We start from the raw sequence: 21,530 nt of genomic DNA on the forward strand, positions 1-21,530 counted from the left end.
TTGCCTGTTTCCCTGGTGCTGTGGGTTGAATCCAGGGCACTGAGCATGCCGGGCACCACACCCCTTGCCTCCCAAGCTCTTCTTACTCTGGAGGAACATGCACTGGGTACTCAGGGTTAGTAAGGAAATATCCTTTATCTCTCGTCAGTGACCAAACTAGGGATCTTGGAGGATCTTGGAAGGAAGGTGGTTCCCGGAAGCTTTTTGTAATTCACATTCTCATCACTAAACCTTTCATTAACAAACTAGCTTATCAACAACAAAGTACCCCAAAGTCGACATTCATCATTCATGAGAATGGGGGGTGGGGTGGGGTGTGTGTGTGTGCAGGGAGCAGGGGGCAGAATGGGAGTAGCCAGGCCACCACATAGTAGCATTTCATTCAGCAGTGGAATGGACCGCCTATCCAATGGTGGCTCCCTAAGAGTACAATGGAGCTGAAAAATGCCCATCATCAGATGGTGCCACCGCTGCTGCAATGCTGTGGCACGACACGTCATTTGTGTGTTGTGGCCATGCTTATGTACACAAGCCGACTCTGTGCCATTGCAGAATAGTGCATGTAATGATGTACCACACATAACAGTTAAAAGTGTGGTCTATGTATTTACTATGCTTTTTTTTTTTTTTTTTTTTTTTTTTTTTGGTTTTTTGAGACAGGGTTTCTCTGTGTAGCTTTGCGCCTTTCCTGGAACTCACTCAGCAGACCAGGCTGGCCTCGAACTCACAAAGATCTGCCTGCCTCTGCCTCCTGAGTGCTGGGATCAAAGGCGTGCGCCACCACCGCCTGGCTATACTTTTATACAGTAGAGTGTATTTCCACTTATATATAAAAACAGTTCACTGTAGACAGTTTATCCAGTTAAGCAGCAGCCTCATACTTTGTGTTTACCGTGTCTCTATCAAGAGTCCACATCAAGTGACTCACCTCTCTGCCACCTAGATTTGTGTGTGTAAGTGCACTCCCTGATGCCCACACTATGACAAAATTGCCCAAGGATGCATTTATCAGGGTACATCTTCCTCTCTGGTGACAGATGGCTGTAGTTTCAGGTAAGGGGCCCGAGGAAGGGAGTCCTATTCTGCCAGAGTTTCACACTGCTCTACAGGCCTTACCTGTTGTTATTTTTGCTCTTTTGCTCTTTTGGGGGCCCACCACCCAGATCCCAGGTAAACACACACAGAGACATATTCTTTCTCATGAATGCCTGGCCTTAGCTTGGCTTGTTTCTTGCCAGCTTTTCTTAAATTGACCCATCTGTCTTTTGCCTCTGGGCTTTTACCTTTCTCTATTGCTGTATACCGTCTTTCTTACTCTGTTTCTGGTTGTGTAGCTGGGTGACTGGCCCCTGATATCCTCCTCCTCTCAATCCTAGTTCTCTCCTCCTATTGTTTCTGCCTTCCAGCCCCACCTATTTTTCTCTCCTGCCTCGCTATTGGCCTTCCAGCTCTTTATTACACCATCAGGTGTTTTAGACAAGCACAGTAACACAGCTTCACAGAGTTAAACAAATGCAACATAAACAAAAGTAACACACCTTCAACTAATATTTCACAACACTTACCCTCCCATAGCCCCAAGAGGAGCACGCCTTAGCTAATGGAGACACAGGGACAGCAGTGGTCAAAAGTGAAGCTATATTTTGTTCAGCTGTCTGTGAATGGAGGTATAATTTACATCAAATAAAATTTAGGAGACATTTCTGTCACTTTTGAAAATCACAGTATTATGCAACCTTGTACCACAACTGAGATACAGAATCGGTCCTCTATGATCTAAAATTCTCTTGACCCCATTTCTAATTAACCTGATCTGCCAGCCCCATCCCCTGAAAACCACTTCTGATCTACTGCAGAGATTTTTACCTGTTCTAGAATAGTACAATTCTTTTTAAAAATTCCTTATTTTACTTATGATGGTGGTGGTGGTGGTGGTGGTGGTGGTGGTGGTGTGCACACATGCCATAGTGCACATGTGGAGGTCAGAGAATAACTTTTAGGAGTTTGTTAGTTCCTTCCACAATTGGCTCCAAGGACAGAACTTAGGTGGTTGAGCCTGTGCAAGCCTTTTTATCCACTGAGTCATCTGTCCCAGAATAATACATTTCTTTTATGTGTGCTGCTGGGGTTTGAACTTAGGACTTTGCACATACTAGAGAAACATGCTACCACTGAGCTATATTCCCAGCTAATACATTTCTTTATTTTAGAAGCCATTTCTTTAAAAAAAAAGTTTCAAAGATTTCTTTATTATGATTATGAGTGTTTACCCGCATGTATGTCTATGTAGCATGTGCATGCCTGATGCTTGCAGAGGTCAGAAGAGGGCTTCAGATCCTCTTGGACTGAAGTTATAGATAGTTATGAGCTGCCATGTGGATGCTGGAAATTGAACCTAGGTCCTCTGTAAGCAAAAGTGCTTTTAACCACCAAGCCAACTCTCCTGTCTAATACAATTCTTCTTGTAAAAATTAACCCCATGTGTCTGTTTGTCTGTGAATGTGTATGTGCCTGTGTGAGTGCAAGTGCCCTTGGAGTCCAGAAGACGGTGTCAGATACCCTAGAGTTGGGGTTAAAGGTGGCTTTGAGCCACCCAATGTGGATGTGGGTGCTGGAAACTGAAGTCAGGTCCCCTGCAAGGGGAGCAGGAGCTTTTAATGGCAGAGCTATCTCTCCAGCCTCAACAACTTTCTTAATAGTGATAAAGCCTATAATCCCAGAAGTCAAGAGGTAGAGGCAGAAAGATCAGAAGTTCAAGGTCACACTGAGTTACATTGAGTTTGAAACCAGCCCGAGCTATATAAAACTCTGCCTAAAAATAATAGTGATAATGATAAAGCCAGGTGTGGCCATGCATGCCTCTAATCTCAGCATTTGGGAGGAAGAGACAGCAGGAACAGGAGTTCAGAGTCATGCTCAGCTACATAGTGAGTTCAAGACTAACCTGGGCTTTGTGAGACCATATCATAAACAACAAACAAGTAAACTCACATCATAGAAGGAACAGAATTTCCCTGTCATTCCTCAGCTAGCAGGTGCAGAACCAGTACCAGATCCTGAGTTTCTCTGATGACAAAGAGCACAAAGGTGCTTCCCATCACAGCTCTGCAGCATTTGCTTAGGAATTTAGTAAAGGGCTTCAGAATGTGGCGGGCTCTTGGAGATGACCTACTCACAGGAGCCCTGGCTGCTGCTTCTGACAAAGCTCAGCACACGTGGTCTCATCCACGTGCATCACCTCCTTGCCAACTCCAGTTTGTATGATGGAGTGGGTGGACCCACCTTGTGAATTCCTTCTGCAGATCAAGATCCCCGTGTGATTGGCACATTCTGAAGTTGCCATGCACTTGACCGTGGTGGGAGTTCAAGAGGTGTTAGGGGAGTGAGGGGCGGTGTTCCTGAAGTAGACACTTGAGTGCTTAGAATACTCAGGTGCTCTTTCTACGGGTGAGCTGTGAAAATGCCACCGGAGCTGTCATGGAACTTTCCAAAATTCAGCTGTCACATCCAACTGCTAACAGCAAACCACGTGCTCTAGCATTCCAGCCTGGGCGTGGTAGGGATGGCAGTGCCTGGCACAGCCATTGCTGCTGGTGGCTTAAGTGACCTTGAACTAGTTCCACAAGGACTCTTTAAGCTTCAAGCACTTGGTTAAAATAAGAAATGAGAAAATAAGCAGAAATAATGTATGAACAAAAAGCCCTGTACTGGCCAGGCAGTGGTGGCACATGCCTTTAATCCCAGCACTCGGGATCGGTGTGAGTTCGAGGCCAGTCTGGTCTACAGAGTGAATTCCAGGATAGCCAGGGCTACACAGAGAAACCCTGTGTCAAAACAAAACAAACAAAAGCTCTCTATTTAGAAATACTTTCTTCAAGGTTACAACCTTCTCCAACATTCCCTAAGCCCTTTGGTAAAATTACAGCCCAAATGCTGCAATAATTCAAGGGAATGGAAGGAAATTTGCTTTGAAATAGAAGGAGAAACTGACCTGGCTGGTTTGGTAACAGGTCCAAAGAACATAGTGTTCTTTGGGCAAAGATAGCTGCTCGAATGTCTGTTCCTTTGGGTCAGGCTGACCCTCCAGCCTCTTGACTCATGGCAAGTGGATTTGGTCACAATATTTATGGAAAGTCCACTGCATCCTTGACAGTGAAGCATGCTGGGGTGAGAGCAATCTTTACTGATAAAAGGAATGGTGTTCACGAGAAAAGGTGGCGGGAAGTGGTGGTTCGTGTTTAGAATCCCAGCACTAGGGAGGATGAAACGAGACGATCCTGGAGTTCCAGGGCAGCTTGAGATGCAAAGGGAAGACCATCTCTTAAAACAAGCGAACAGCAAACATACAGATCCTTAAATCTGAAAGAATATTTACCATTTGTTTTGTTGGTTGGTTGGTTGGTTGGTTGGTTGGTTGGTTGGTTTTGAAACAGGGTCATATCAAAGCCCGTGCTGACCTTAAACTTTCTAAGTGGCAGAGGATGGTCTTGAACTCCTGATCTTCCTGCCAGGCAAGGGGGTGCACATCGGTAATTCTAGTACTCTTGAATCTAGGCAGGAAGTGCATGTGTTCAAGACCAGCCTGACTGACTGTATTAGTGAGACCCTGTCGCAAGCAAGCAAATAAAACCCCAAATCTTTGCTTAATGCAAGATAGTAAAGATCCCTCCCTCTCTCTTCCTTCCATCCTTCCTTCCTTTCTTTTATTTCCTTCTGAGAAGGGTTTTGCTGTGTAGCCCTGGCTAACCTGGATCTTTCCGAGTACATGAAACTGTCCTTGAATTTACAGCCATCATGTCTCCCACGGGCTGGGATAACAGGTGTCCCACCACACCGATTTTCTTGGGTTTTTCTTTTAGAACTGTACAGTCTAAGGGCTCCTACTTAGGTTTACGACACATTTTGAGTTAACTTTTTCACAGCTTTATTGATATACAATCCCTATTCTACAAACCAAATCGATTTAATATGTTAATATGTATCAGTGGTTTTTTTTTTCTTTTTTTTTTTAGTGTATCTGCAGAGTGTCTGATGGTTTTTGTGAGCTGCCTTTGAAGATTTTCGTCAACTGTATGTATTTATTTATTTATTTTGGTTTTTCCAGACAGGGTTTCTCTGTGTGGCTTTGTGTCTTTCCTGGATCTTGCACTGTAGACCAGGCTGGCCTCGAACTCACAGAGATCTGCCTGCCTCTGCCTCCCGACTGCTGGGATTAAAGGCGTGTGCCACCACTGCCCGGCTTGTCAACTCTAAAAGAGACCTCATCCTCATTAGCCAGTGGCTCACATTTCTCCCCCCATCCCTTCAGCTCTAGGCAATCATTTTCTACCCATATAGATTTGCCTATCAAATTATTTTATATGTAAGGACCAGGCACATTTAAAAAAACATGTATGACCAATGGTTCCAAAATTACCATTTGTCAAAAAGATATTTGTCAGGTGTGGCGGTACATATCTATAATTCCAGCACTCAGGAGACAGAGGCAGGAGGATTGCCACAAGTTCTAGTCTACCATGGTCTACAGACTGAGTTCCAATTCAACCAGCCAGCCAGGGTTACAGAGCAGAATCTGTCAAAACCAAACAAGAATCAGAAGAGGGTTCTGAGGATGTAGCTCATGTGGTAGGAGCACCTGCCAGGGAGTTCTTTGTGTTTTTTGAGATAGGGTGTCTTTGTGTAACAGCCCTGGCTGTCCTGGAACTCACTCTGTAGACCAGGCTGGCCACAAACTCACAGAGATCCTGCTGCCTCTGCCTCTGGAGTGCTGGGATCAAAGGCATACACCACCACACCCAGCCTGGGTTTAAGTCTTAGCACCACATAAATGGTGGTACATAGATATAATCCTAGCACTTGAAGGCAGAGGCAGGAAGATCAGGAGTTCAAGGTCACCCTCTACTATACTGAATTTGAGAGGAGCCCGGTCTACAAAAGACCATCTCAAAACAAACAAAGTAAGTAAAATAATTTCCTCACTGAGCTGGCATATCTGTCTATAATCAGTCAATTAATTAATTAATTAATTAATTATTTTTTGAGACATGATTGGACTCCATAGCCCTGGCTGTCCTGGAATTTGTTACGTAGACCAGACTGTCCTTGAACTCACAGACATCTGCCTGCCTCAGCCTTCTGAGTGCTGGGATTAAAGGCATGCAACACTACTTATGGCTTATAATCAGTTAATTTATATGTGTGGTTCTATGTCTGAACTCTACATTTTGTCTCCTTGATCTTTCTAGCCATACATCAAAGCCATGTCGTCTTGATCTTGCTTACAAACATGTGAGAGATTTGCAGTGTGGTGAGTCCCTCTGATTTGGTTGTTTTTCAAATAGCTGTGACTTTACTAGATTCTGTGTATTTCCATTCAGACCATAAAATCATCTGGTGTGGTAGTTCACACCTGCAATCCCAGCATTTATCGAGGCAGAGGCAGGAAAATTGGCACAAAGTGTAAAGCCAGCCTGGCTTGCATGGTGAGTTCTAAGCCAGCCAAGGCTTCCCAGTTAAAAGGAAACCTGCTAAGATGTTTCTTTTCTTCGTATTTATTTTAAAAAATTTAATCTATCAAGTAATTTATTTTTGAGATAGGGTCTTGCTAATAACTTTGGCTAGCCTGGAACTCACTGTATAGACCATGTTGGCACCAAACTCATGGCAAACCTGTCTCTGCCTCCTGAGTGCTGGGTTTACAGGTGTGAGATACCAGGACCAGTTCTTTTCTGATGGGGTAAAAGACCTAGTGCCAGGGTCACCCAGGGTCTCGCACAAGCTAGACAAACAAGCTACATTCTCACCCCAGTTTCCAGGAATTTTGATTGGGATTGCTTTGAATTTTGAGGTTAATTTGGGGAGAGATGACATTTTAACAATAAATGTATATTCTGACTCATGAACATGGTATACCTCTTCATTTTTAGGTATTCACTGTTTCTCAGTAATACTTTGTAGCTTTTATAGTACAATATTGCACATATCTTGTTAGTTTTGGCTCCAAGAATTTAATCTTTATACTAAACAAAACATGGTTTGTAAACATATTTAAATTTATTTACTTGTGTGTATGTGTGTGTGTGTGCATACACAGATGCACATGTGGAGGTCAGAAGACAGCTTACGAAATTTGTTCTCTTTCTTTCTTGGGCTCCAGGAATCAAACTCAGATCACCAGGCTTGGGGACAGGCCTCTTTACCTGCTGAGTCATCTCACTGGTCTCCTACATACTTTTAAAACTTCAGTTTTCAATTTGTGAGTTATCAATATCTAGAAGTACCTTTTGTATATCAATCATATAGTCTATAATTTCATTGAAGCCAATATTAGTTCTATTCATGGATTTGTATATTATTAGGATTATTTTTCTTTTGTGTTTGTTTATTTTGGGGATAGATTCTCATTCTGAAGCCCAGACTGGCCTCTGTCTCCTGAATTCTGGGACAGTAGGCATCTATGCAACACTATGTCTAGCTGGTAATTTTCTTCATATGTGAAAACATTTTTCTCTCCCCTTTTCCAAATTGTATTCCCTCTCTTTCTCCCTCCCTTCCTTCCTTCCTTCCTTCCTTTCTTCCTTCCTTCCTTCTTTCCTTCCTTCCTTCCTTCCTTCCTCCCTCCTCCCTCCCTCCCTTCCCCTCCCTCTCCCTCTCTCTTTCTTTCTTCTCTCTTTTTCTTTCCAAGTTGTTTTTTGAAATTAAAATATAATTACATTCCCTTTTCTCCTTCCAAACTCTCCCATGTTCTATTACTCCTTGCTTCCTCTCAAATTCATGGCCTGTGTTTCTCTAATTGTTACTGTTCTACACACATACATGCACAAATATTATAAATACAACTTGCTCAGTCTGTTTAGTGTTACTTGTAGGTGTATTATTTCATTGGTATTGGATAAGAAATTAGTGGGGCTCAACCCGCAGGAAGTCTGTTTCTCCCACTCCCAGCATTCTTTAGTTGCCTATTCTTTGTCTAGTGGTGAGGACTGTGAAAATTCCCTCTTCCCCATTAGCATGTCTATCGGTGCTGTGCTTCTTCAGGTCTGGTTTAGGCAACCATAGTGTGAGATTTCATGGGTGATGCTTCCGGGCCATTTCTAAGAAACACAATCTCCCAGAGGGATTCTTAGTCCTCTGGCTCTTCTAATTTCTCCACCTTCTCTTCTTTGATGTTCCCCATGGTACAGGAGTTGAATTGTACATGTATCAGTTGGGGCTGGGCACCCCCTGATCAACTGTTCTCTGCATTTTGACCAGCTGTGGCTTTCTGAATTGGTCTCCATCTCTTGCAAAGAGATGCTTCTTTGATGATGAGAGATCCATGTGTCTGTGGGCGTAAGTATTTAGGAATTATGCTGGTTTATTCAAGTAGTGGTATATGCTTTTCTCTAAGCTTTGTGACCTTACTAGCCCTGGGAATTCGGGTAGGCTTCCAGTATCAGGCATGACTTTCTTGTTCTATAGGCTTTGCGTTGAATTAGACAGCTGTTGGTTACCACCAAGATAGACATACCACTATTGCACCCTTAGGGATATCTTGCCAAGTTGGCCATTACTTTGGATCATAAGTGTGATAGCTGGGTATTGGTTGCTTCCCTCTCTTGGAAGCTTGCATAGCACCAGAAGGTACTGTGATAGCTAGTCCTCAGGGAGGAGACTTTCAGGTCCATCTAGCTTCGATCCTCTGAGTCCAGCGTCCAAAGTGCATGGTATCTTCAGCAATACAGATTGACCTTCAACCTCTGGAAGGCCACCAAGGACAATGGCAAAGCCTATATTGTTTTGTGAGTCCTTTAGGAGCCCCCTGACCAACACCTCAAAAGGAGGTTTTTCACTCTCAATACTAGGGTTTTGTTAATCTATGGTTCTTGCTGCTTGGGGGCGGGGTAAGTATTGTCAGCCCAACTGGTGAAATTTCATTTAAACTGTATGGGGGGGATATTGTTAGCCATCTGGTGAAATTTCACTTAAACTATACATGTATACACATGCACTTCTATGTTTTATATGTAATTTTAGGTAAATAAAAATTAATATGATTCCTCGTGGTTTTTTTCAAACACCCTTAGTGTTTCTATCTTTGTAGTATTGGGAACTGAGCCAAGCTAAGTGCTCTACCAATTGGCTCTTGCCAATGAGCCCCCTACCTTTACTTCTTCTATTTTTAAACTCTACTGTGTTATTATTTTGTTGTTGTTGGTGGTAATGTGTGTGGGAGGGGGTTTCACATATATAAATGTCAGAGGACAATTTTCAGGACTCAATTCTCTTGTTCCACTGGATTCCCCGGATGACACTCGAGTTGTCAGTCTTGAGTGGCAGGTGACTTTACCTTCAGGGCCATCTTGCAGACCCCATTTTATTTCTTGCCTTGTCTATTTGTACCATCAAGGGGTACCAGTTCAGAATTGCATAGAAGGAATGAGAATAAACAGCCTACCATGGTCTCCATTTTAGGGAAATATTCGTTTTATCATCAGTAACTGTGATATTACCAGTTTAAGAAAGATTCTTCTTCCTAGATGCCTGAGTTATTTTATCACAAAAACATGCTAGATTTTGGCAAATTTTGTTTCTTTTGTTTTTCTCATCAACTCAGGTGATTTAATGGATTTTTTTATTATTAAAATGATAACTTAGAGGTTTTATTTTGAATGTTGAAACCATTTTGCATTCCTGGGATAAACCTCATGGCCATTGTGTAATATACTTTTTCCCTATATTTATGCATTTAACTTATTGACATTTTGTTTAAAATTCTTATCCTGAGGGCTACGGAGATGGCTCTGTGGTTAAGAGCACTGAATGGTCTCCCAGAGGACCAAAATTAAAATCCCATCACCCACATGGTGGCTCCTAGCCTTGAATAACTTCGGTTACAGGAGATCTGACTCTCTCTCTTCTGGCCTCTGAAGAGGCACCAAGCAAGCTAGTAGCACACAGACAAATAAACAGGCAAAACACCCATCTGCATATAATAATATTAATAATAATACTTTTAAAATAACTGTTACACTGTTATGCTGGGGGTGTAATTTAGTGGTAGAGTACTTGTCTATTATGACCAAGGCCCTCTGGTTGATCTTAGCACTGAAAAAAAAAAACTTACATGAATTAATGAGTGTTTAAAACATTTTTAAATTTTATGTATATTGGTGTCTTGCCTGTGTCTGTACCACATGTGTGTGCCTGGTACCCATGGAAGCCACAAGGGGGTATCAGATTCCCTGTAACTGGAGTTATTGATAATTGTGAGTCATTATGCGGGTGCTGGGAATTGAACCCAGGTTGTCTGGAAGAGCAGCCAGTGCTCCTAACTGTGAAGAATGATATCTCCAGGCCCAGATATCATTTTATGATCTTTTTTCTGACTTTGGTACCAGGATAATGAATAAAAGGGCTAGAGGTTAGTGGTGGTGTAAATAAATAAAAACAATAAATGAGAGACTATAGCTTCTTCTGACCATGGAATGTCAACTAAATGATATAAAATAAGGACAAAATAGAAAAGTCATTTTGAGAACAACCACAGCAATGATGATAATTTATTAATAACATCAGGAGATGCTAAAAGTCATGGGTGGATGAGGAATGGGTCCTTCCACAGCTTCAAAGTGGCAATAACAATCGTCTGGTGATGTGGATGATGAGGAGAGTGAACACACCATAGAATAATCTGGAGACACATCTGATCGGGTGGTGGAGCTTAACATCATAGGTGAAGAGACAGACATAGAGGGAAGAGGGGGAGGGGTACACTTCTTGTCCTAGGTCTGATTCCCCATATTCACGACTCTGAGAAAAAGGGAAGAGAGATTGAGAACGAGGTCACAAAAGTGATGTCCCTGACCATCACAGAAGTGATCACAATGCATAGCCTAGACCTGCTCATTAAGCAAACATCAGGCAAACTCAAAACAAGGAACTTTCTAGAAAGTAACTAGCCTGTCATATTTAAAAATGGAGACGCCCGGAAGAATTGGGAAACTTCCCAGTTGAAAATAAGTGGAAACGAAATACAAAATGAGTATAAGCTTCAGGAGCGAGCCAGGCAGTGGTGGTGCATACTTTTAATCCCAGCACTCAGGAGGCAGAGGCAGGCAGATCTCCATGAGTTTGAGGCCAGCCTGGTCTACAGAGTGAGTTCCTAGACAGCCGCTGAACTACACAGAAAAACCCTGTTTCAAAAAACAAAAACAAAACAACAACAACAATAAAAATCCAGGAGTGAATCGCTTTTCTTTAATGGATGTTATTAAGACAGTTAATGAAGCTTAAGTGGGGCTTGAGGACTGGAGAGCAGTCGCATGTCATTGTTGGGTCCTATGTTCTCAAAATCATATTATTGTAAAGAGAGCGTGCTCACAGGGAAGAGGAAGCAGCTGTTCTGCTCTGGGCCTGTGGTGTCTCTTTCTCCTCCTTTGTAATTGGCATTACCACGTCGACTCAGAGACTCAAGCCTGGGTCAAGGCCGTCATCCTTGCCTGTTTTCTTACAGCCCTAAAAGCTGTATTAGAAACTGAATTTCCAAAATAATATATAGTTTCTAATTACTTTTTTTTCATTTCTATACATTTGAGTTTACAGTTATCTAGTTGCATGAAAAATTGATTTCCCCAGTTTTGCTTTGGACATCTGAGAAAACAAAGGAAAAAAATGTCTTTCTGTTTTCCCAGACCATTTCATACTTTGAAAGCTTTCCTCTGCATATGAACACATCTAATAATACCTATCACTAAAGTCTATGCCAGGGATAGGACTAAATCCACCCAAAGCTGATGAATGTTTTCTGGTTGTAGTTCTCAAGCAAATATGTCCCCAAATAGCACATACGGAAAGCTATTCAACTATGTAGATGGACACACACACACACACACACACACACACTCAGCCAGTGAGAGCATTCTTAGTTTGCACAGAACTAGAAACCAAGCAGAGTCTACCAGGGTTAGAGGGACAATGTTCAATTCTCTTCCTGAGGCTCAGGATTCCCTTTCCTGGGTCTTTAGTACTTGGCCTAAGTTCAAGCGGAGAAACACCTCTTTTGTTGACCGGGCATGCCCAAGAGGAGCTCTTCTTCCCAGGGGCAGCTGGTGAGTATGGTCTATGTCAGCTGAAGCCTCCCCTTCACCCAGTGATGTCTTTAGGGTGTCCGCTGGTGACAGCAGCTGGGGGTAGTGATGGGCCCAGCCACGGCCCTGCAGACAAAAATAGTAACAGTAAGGCGACTCTCTAGGTGGATACAGGGTCTCAGCATCGTGGGGCGACGGTTCCAGTCCTTTCTGTTTCTTGTTTCTTCCTACTTCACTGGCCGGCTCTGTTGAAGGAGTCTGTCTGGGTCGGGTGCAATAAGTTTTATTGTTCAGGTGTGAAGGCCAGGCCCAGGGGTTCTAGGTACGGTTCTCGGGAAGGCAGACTTGGACCCAGCCCTGCAACTGTAGGATTTTTCCTTCCGGAAGTGTCGATTCCCTTCCTCCCAGTCACCTGTGATCCCTGCTGTGACTTACTGCTCTTTCAGAACTGGGAAGGGAACTGGGAAGGGAACGAACACTGAACACCGGAAGCTCTGCGTGGGGAGTAAAGGATTTTAGCCCATGAGTTTGGAAGGCAGATCCTCTTGCTTCTTTCTGTTACGAGCCCTGTTTCTCCTCTTTTCTTCAGATTCGAAAAACATAGGAAACTGCTCACCGACAGGATGTGAAGCCAGAGCTTATGTGATTGCTGAAGGAGGTGATTCCAGGGTGAAAACAGACCCAACGCCATACGTAAATCGTATTTGGAGGTGGGACTCGAGGAGGAGACGGGTCTGTGTATTAATGGGTTATAAGAGGAGCCGCTTGGCGACAGCAGCGGGAAATGGACTTTCTATTTTTTTATCTTTAAAAACAAAATCTTGTTGTGGCTTGAGAGATGGCTCAGAAATTAAGGCTTCTTGAGAGAACCAGAGTTTAGTCCCTAGTACCTACATCAGGCAGCCCATAACCACATGTAACTCCAGCACACACACACACACACACACACACACGTAACAAAATAAACCTTAAAGTGTGAGCTATCCCAGGATAGCCTTGAACTTGAGAACTGCCGAGGCCATTTGCTGAGAGTGGAAGAGAGGACCCTGGGGTTTAGAGATTTGAGCCAGGTGGGAGGCTGCAGGGAGACGCTAAACCGCAGGATGGGCCGTTTGTCTGTGGGGTTTTGTCCTTCCTTAAACTTTTCCCCCTTTGTTTTAATGCTGGAGATTAACCCACGCTCTCACACACGCTATGCACACACTCTGTCCCTGAGCTGTCTCACTGGCCAAACTTCTCAGTTAAAAATATTTTTGCAGATACATATGTGCGTAACATATATGTGCGCTTGCATTTGTGTGTGTGCCATGCAGGTGTACTGCACATGTATGTATGTATGTATGTAAACCAGAGGTTGACACTGTGGGTCTCCTAGTGTTCTTTATCCTGTTTTTTGAGACGGGATCTTTGAATGAAGAGCTCACTAATAGGCTATGCTGGCTGAGCTCTGTGAATTACACATACGTGTCGCCATTGCCTGGCCTTTATGTGGGTGTTGGGGACTTGAGCTCAGGTCCTCATGCTTGCACGACAGACACTTCTCCTACTGGGTCATCTCCCTAGCTGTAATGCTCCAATTTTTAGCTCCTCCTTCCTTTGCTTTTCAGGATACTATGGGTAAAATGAACCCCTTATTTTCTCCAAGGATATCATGGGCAAATTCCCTTATCAGAATTTAAAAAGTTGCTATGAAGAAAAAGATATATAAAGGATGGGCCAGAGAGATGGCTCAGAGGTTAAGAGCACAGGATACTCTTCCAGAGGTCCTGAGTTCAATTCCCCGTAACCTCATGGTGGCTCACAACCATCCTCTGGCATGCAGGCAGAATGCTGTATACATAATAAATAAATAAACAAACAAACAAGCAAATAAATAAAGAAATCTTTAAAAAGAAAAGAAAAAGGACTATGTAAAGAAAACACCTTATAAACATTCTTAAGCTAGTCCTGAGGTTTTTGCCTATTGTTATTGCGTGTGTGTGTGCATGTGTATCTACACATGCAACTGTATATGCCATTGAGTGTCCGTGGCAACCAGAAGACAACTTTGGGGAGTCAGTTCTCTTCTCCCAACATCCCAAGGATGGAACTCAAGTTGTCAGGCTTCCAGGGCAAGTACTTTATTTACTGCTAAGCTATCTCACTGGCTCTTGAGTTTCTCATTTGAAGATTTGTGCTGGGCAGGATGGCACACAGCTGTAATCCCAGAACTCGGGAGGCAGAGGTAGAGGATTGGTCAACCTGGTCTATAACACATAGTGAGTTCTAACTAGTTAGGCTGTTTTAGCAAGTCCTTGTCTCAACACACACACACACACACACACACACACACACACACACACACACACACGCTCACACACCACGCACACACTGTAAGGGAAGACAAGGGGCTGGAGATGTAGTTCAGTTGACAGAGCACGTGCTTTGCATGAATGAAGCTTGGTGTTTGATCCCCACATCATAAAACTGGCATGATGGCACATGCCTGTAATCCCAGTATTTGATTGGTTGGGGAGGTAGAGGCCAGGAGGATCAGGATTCCAAGGCCAGCCCAGCCTGGATTACATGAGACTCTGTCCCCAAAATAAAAATAATTAATTCTGTGTTCTTTAAAGGAGCTGGGCAGCCTTCAGGGCCAGCCCTCGGCTGCCTGGCTCCTGGTCTAGCTTGCTGTGCTCAGTTCACGCCTGTGTTTTCAGCCATGTAATTTATGGTCCTGGGAAGCTATAAGGAAAGACTCCAGCTCCACTGAATCTCTAGTTCTTCATTCCCTCCAGTTAGTACAAGGGACACACCTAGTCCACAGCTGAGCTGTCGGTTAGCAGGGTGGACTAGACATATCTAATCCCTTCCCATGAAGGGTTTTTGTTCCACCCACTTGGGAAACAGTCTGTGATGATTCACTCACATAAGATACTTACACACAAGGGTCTTGTAAAATTCTGCCTATTGTCCTTTCAAAGCATAATAACCACATAATAAGCATACCAATCATACATAGTATGAGTTGCTACATTTGTGGTATGAGAAAGGTCATATTTATTTACCAGGTATAGTGGTAAAATTGGCCTAGAGGGCATGTGTTGGGTAGGTTCAGGGGTAGGCTGAGATACTATTTTTTTCTCTTCTCACTTCCTTACAAGGTCTCACTCTAGCTCAGACCTGAAACTCACGCTAGCCCAGGCTGGCTTCCAACTCACATCCATCCCCCTATCTCAGCCTCCCTAGTGCTGGGATTACAGGTGTGACCCACTGTACCTGGCTTGTGCTATTATCAAAACACAAAGGTTTAAAGACTTAACAAAAGATTATGTATAGTTCAACCAAATAACATTTTTATTAATTTTTTTTTTTTTATCTTTTGGTATTTTGAGACAGGGTCTCATAGCTCAGATTGGTCTCAACCTGACCTGTAGCTGAGCCTGGCTTGGAACTTATGATCTTCCTGCCTCTATCTGCTGGGATTACAGGAGTATGCCACTACACCCAGCTGTTCTTAAATATTTATGTATTTTTGATAGGACTTTTTGTTTTGTTTTTTGAGAAGGGTTTCTCTGTGTAACAGCCTTGTCGGTCCTGGAATTCATTTTGTTGACCAGGCTGGCCTCAAACTCACAGAGATCCACCTGCCTCTGCCTCCTGAGTGTTGGGACTAAAGGAGTTTGCTACCACTAGCCAGCTTTTGGGAGGATTGGATCCCACTCTGTAGCCCAGACTGTTTTGGAATTCACTATGTAGACAAGGCTGCTCTTGAACTTCTGGCAATCCCCCTGCCTCAACCTCCCAAGTGCTGAGATTACAGATGTGCTCTACCATGTCTCCATTAATAAATTAAAAAATATATCCAATTCCAACTTAATTTAGTGATACCTGTAAAACCCACCTCAAAGTATAAGTAACATAAACACCTTTGGTTAAAATAATTACTGATTACAACAGTTCCAGGAGGTAATTTAAGTTGGACTTGGCTTATTGAAGGGTGATTTTATTTTTATTTATGAGTATGCATGTGTGAATGTATGTTACATGAGTACAGGTATCCATGGAGTCCAGAAGGGTCATCAGATTCTCTGGAGCTGGAATTGCCCATCGTGGGTACTGGTTCTTGGGTTCTCACACTGGGATCTTGGGTTCTGTGGAAGAACAGTCAATTCTCTTAGCCATTGAGCCACCTGTCTAGCTCCTTGAGGATAATGTTTCTGTCAACATCTTTATATTAAGAGCCTGGATCAAATATGGTTTCTGTTCCATGTTGTTTTTTGTTTTTTTTGTTTTTTGTTTTGTTTGTTTTTTTCTTCCCCAAACAGAGTTTCTCTGTGTCCTGGCTGTCCTGGAACTCTCTCTGTAGACCAGGCTGTCCTGGAACTCACAGAGATCTGCCAGATTCTGCCTCCTGAGTGCTGGGATTAAATGTGTGTGCCACCACCACCCAGCTTCCTTGTTGTTCTTAAACAATGACACTATGCTTTTTTTTTTTTTTTTTTTTTTTTTTTTTTTTAATGAGAAATCCTTGGAAAATTCTCTCTGGGGCCCAGTGCATCCGAACACTACCAAGTAATAACCTTTCCTTCTTGTGGGAGGTGTAGACAGTGAGTAGACTTGGTTTTTGTTTTTGTTGTTTTGGTGCAGGAGTCCTGAAACCAGGACCCTATGTCTGCTAATCACACATTCATGTCTGTTAATCACACATTCCACCACTAGCTATCCCTAGCCTAGACTTGTAATTATGTGTTTATTTCAGACTTTTATTGTGCTTATTGTGCTTAGTATCGTATGGGTACTTACTTTTATTTATTTATTTTTTTTTTGGTGACAGTCATCTGATACCCATCTCATGTAGCAGGACACAGGAGGATAAATGGCATTCTTGAAGTCTAACCATGAGTAGGAGAGTCGGGATTTGAACCCAGACAATCAGACTTGGGTCTGCATTCTCTAAACATCACGTTGCAGTGATTATCTGTTGTGATAAGGCAGGAAGGTTCAGGATCCACATGCCATTCCTAGAAGACAGGATGACAGGGCAGTAAATGAAAGAGCATGTTCCACAGTTCTTATTAAAGCCACCCATGCTTAGCTCCTTTCCTGGAGTTCTGGTGGCTGTCCGGTCACCTGACTGCTTCTTGGGCCTGGCCTGGGAGTGGTCAGGAGCCAGCCTCCTGCAATCTGCCCGGAGCTGAGTCACAGTCCAACCTGGCCTACAGTTGAGCCTGACTCACTGGCTTCTTCTGCTTGCTTCCTCCACACTGTAAATGTCAACAACCTGACCAAGGTGTTTCACTGTTCTGAGACCTATCTAGACCAAGAAGGAGGCCCGCCTGGTGCCCGCCCTGCACATTCTGGCGACAGGTGGCTCTTGTGCCCGTCTCCACCCCAGGCTTTATTTTCCCCTGGCCTTTCCATAGCGGGCTGGGGCCCATTTAGATAGTCTCACTAGGCTTGTTATCCTAGGCCAGTTTGCCTCCTGTTTCCTCCTGGGCAGAGGTACATAGGTACCTCTGGGAGAGAAAAAGGAAAGCTCTGAGCTGCCAGCCAATGGGTACTCAGCACATGCTTCTTCCTGACATATGAAAACAAAAGCCACTCCAGCTTCCCAGTTCCGGGGAGAAACCAGGCCTCCTGCCCTGGGCCTGGATCCAGAATGACCATGTTAAGGGAAAGCTTGGGACTTCTATTACCCTGGAACTCCCATGGGCTGCATCTAAGTTGGTCACTGTCTGAGGGTGGGGTGTTCAACTTGCTCAGTTTGGTTAACTGGGGACAAAACTTTAGCCTCTTTCACCTAGGGTTTTGTAAGTCAGAGAGGAGTTGTTTATCTATTTCACTGCTAGAGACTGACCTCGTGCGTGCAAGCCAAGTCCTCTACTGCGCTCTCTCTCTAGGCGTTGGGTAAATTAGAGAGGTAACTCCAATTTACCAGAGAGGAGGTACACTGAACACTCTGCTCCCTCAAAGTGTCATCTGGCAGAAAGGGATGCTTAGAAACAGGCTTGTCCACCTGCACGCTGTACCTTATCCACCTGCACCCTTCCCCATAGTCACCCCACATTGGGTTTGGGGAGCTTGTTCTTATACAGAGTTCAGTCCTTTGGAAAAGCGTGTGGCTGCCAGTGACACACTGGAGAGGGGACTTCATTTGATTTTTTTTTCTTTTAAATTAGATGAGGTCTCACTATGCATTCCTAGCTCATCTGGAACTTGGTGTATAGATCAGTCTGGCTACAAATTTGCAATAATCCTCCTGCCTCTGCCTCTTGAGAACTGGGATCATAAAGGTCAGAGAGGGGACTTTTAATGCATGGGCCTAGAGCAAGGGTACCTCTTACCTGGGTCTGTCGCCAGCGCCGAAATAAGCAATTCCTCTACAGCCCTGCCTTATACAGACAGCCTTCTCCAAGTAATCCCCTCACATGGCTTCATCCTATGGAAACAGGGAGGAGTCTTGTCAGGAGGTAATGGGCCAGAGGTCAGTGCCACATGGACATGTTTACAAGGAATTCAGGAAACGATCTCCTTCTGAATTGGTCAGACTTCTTATCACCTCCCAACTGCTCATGATCAATGCACTGGGTAAGGACACTACCCCGTGGAAAATGGACATTTCCAGCCCTTTTATGATCCAGCCAAAGTCCATGCATTGAACAGAGACAGGAAGAGGTGCTATTAAATTGTGTCTGGGGGCTGGAGAGATGGCTCAGAGGTTAAGAGCACCGACTGCTCTTCCAGAGATCCTGAGTTCAATTCCCAGCAACCACATGGTGGCTCACAACCATCTGTAATGAGATCTGGCGCCCTCTTCTGTATACATAATAAATAAATCTTAAAAAAAATTTGTGTCTGGGCCAGCCAGGCTGATCACTCACCTTCAGATGAAGTTTTTCTCTCTGGATAGTAGGACACACATAGCATCCTGAGATACCCCTGCCAACCCCCCATCCCCTAATCCTCTCACATACCTGTTTAGAGAACTGCCGATATTTTAGGATATTTTAGGAGGTCCCTGTACACCCTGTGAGAGATGCTGACGTTCCTAGATATTCCACATCGTCCTCAACAAAACAGACTGCCATTCATCTGATGCCTTTGTTTATAGGCTGTTTTATGACTAGTAATAACCTGCTTATCGTAAATCTTTCTTGGGGGATTTACAGAGGTGTTGCATGTTTCATTTGCCTGGCGTTTTTCACACAGTTATTTCACTTCATCCATTATTCAGGGAGAACACTTTATATTCTAACTCTTAATTACACAAGAAAGAAATATTGCCCAACAAACACAGCCCTCACTGTATTAAGGTTCCCTTAATTTAGAAGGCAGAGTGCCCCTTGGTGGCTCTCCAGACTTTTAAGCACACTTTCTCTATGACACTGTGAGATAAGACAGCCACGCTTGAGACCGTGAACAGTTAAGTGTTCGAAGTGCTTTCTCTAAAGAACAAACATTTTTATTATTGTTCCGAGTTTTACAAACTGCCTTCTCTGAAAGGGAGGAACAAGGGTAAATTCTTCGTGTTTTCAGTGAGTAAGACCGAGTTTGGTTCTTGTCTTATCTGCCTTTAACCTCATGGAGTGGAGGGGCCCACCGACCTCCTCTGGCTGTATGCATGAAATATAAGTAACATGTAAATTGATATTTTTAGCCATTTAAAGAATATAATTCAGTGTCATTAATTGCTTTCACAGTGATGTGTAAGGATCACTATTATTTCCAGAAGTTTTTTTTTAATCACCATAAACAAAACTTTAGTGCCCATTAAGTAGTTAATACCGTCTTCTGACATCTTGTGCCTTAGTCTATTTCTCAGGTTGTGTGCATGCATTTGTGTGTGTGTGTGTGTGTGTGTGTGTGTGTGTGTGTGTATGTGTGTGTGAGATATGTATGTATGTAAATAGTTTTTGAGACTTGTCTCATGTGTCCCAAGCTGGCTCTGCATTCTCCAGGTAGCCAAGGATGACTTTGACTTTCTGATCCTCCTGCCTCCACCTATTTTGTGTTGGGATTACAGGTGCATAGCCTGGGCTTTTTATATTGAGCTGGGACTGAACCCATGCTAGGCAAGCACTCTCCTAACTGAGCTACCTCCTCAGCCCCTCCCCTTGTATACTCATCCACTATTTAGGGACTTTAGAGCCAAGGAACCTGAGTTGGACTGCTGACTCTGTTCCTTGCAAGGTCTGGGGGCTTGAAAAATTTCCATGTCTTTATGTCTTAGTTTAACCATCTGCAGAATGGCCAATAAGAGTAAGCCTTCACGGGGCTGTTTTATGTACATGACACTACATATAAAGGGCGATGTCTGGGACACCATCAGCTTTCAGTAAGCACTGATTTCTACTGTTTGCTTTGCTCCGCCTCCTTGTCCTCCAGGGCTCACCACTACAGGCGAGGCTATGATCCCCCAGCTCTTACAACTCCACCCCTGCTAAGTTCAGCTTCCTAGCTCTTTTCCTAACCTTAACATATATATGGTGTGTGCGCACATGTGTGTGTGTGTGTGTGTGTGTGTGTGTGTGTGTGTGTGTGTGTGTGTATAGCCCAGTGGCTGATGGTGGTTGTCTTCGGTTGCTCTCCACTTTATGTATTGAGGTAGGGTTTCTCACTTGAACCCAGAACTTGATGACTTGGCTAGTGCAGCTAGCCAGCTTGTCTAAGGATCGATCCCCTGTCTTCATCTCCTGAGTACTTAGACTACAGGTGGCCATTATGTCTCCCATGCGTTTTTGTGACTTCCGGGCATCTGAATTCTGGTCCTCACACTTAAAATTGCTTGGCTCACTGGCCCATTTCCCTAGTCCTTTCTTTCCCAACCCTTCACATAGGGCCGGGCGGTGTGTGTGTGTGGGGGTGTTGGAGCATCTATTCCTCCCCCTCTTCCTCCTCCTTTGAGATGGGGTCTTGTAGTCCAGACTGGGCTCTAAGTCATCCTTCTACTCAACCTCTCAAGTGCTGTGGTTACAGGAATGCGCCACAGCCAGCTTGGGCGTTTCTTATGCCTCCCTCCCCACACGTTCCTTCCTCCCTTTTTCCCTCCCTCCCTTCCTCTCCACCTCTTTCTCTTCCTCTTCCCTTCTCCTTTCCTTTCCTTTCCCTCCCTCCCCTCTTTTCTTCCTTCCCCCACATTCTCTCTCTCTTTCTCCTTTCCTTTCTCTTCCTTCCTTATTTAAATAAGGCAGTATCTCATGTAGTCCAGGCTAGCTTCAAGCTTGGAAACAGGTTCTTTCACTAAACCTGAAGCGAGGCTAGTAGCCAATAAGCCACAGCCATCTTGTCGCTGCCCCGTAGTTCTGGGGTTGTAGGAACATATGTGGTCAGGCCCAGACGCTAACATGGGTGCTGGGAACTTGAACTCAGGGTATCATGTTTATGTCACCAATGCTCTTACCTGCATGCATGTCCATCTCCCCAGCACCCATGGTGGCATTTCATACATACATGAGATATTCTTCAATACTATTTACCCCC

The sequence above is a fragment of the Onychomys torridus genome, chromosome 14, assembly GCF_903995425.1.
Source record: "Onychomys torridus chromosome 14, mOncTor1.1, whole genome shotgun sequence".
In the NCBI taxonomy this organism is placed as follows: Eukaryota; Metazoa; Chordata; class Mammalia; order Rodentia; family Cricetidae; genus Onychomys; species Onychomys torridus.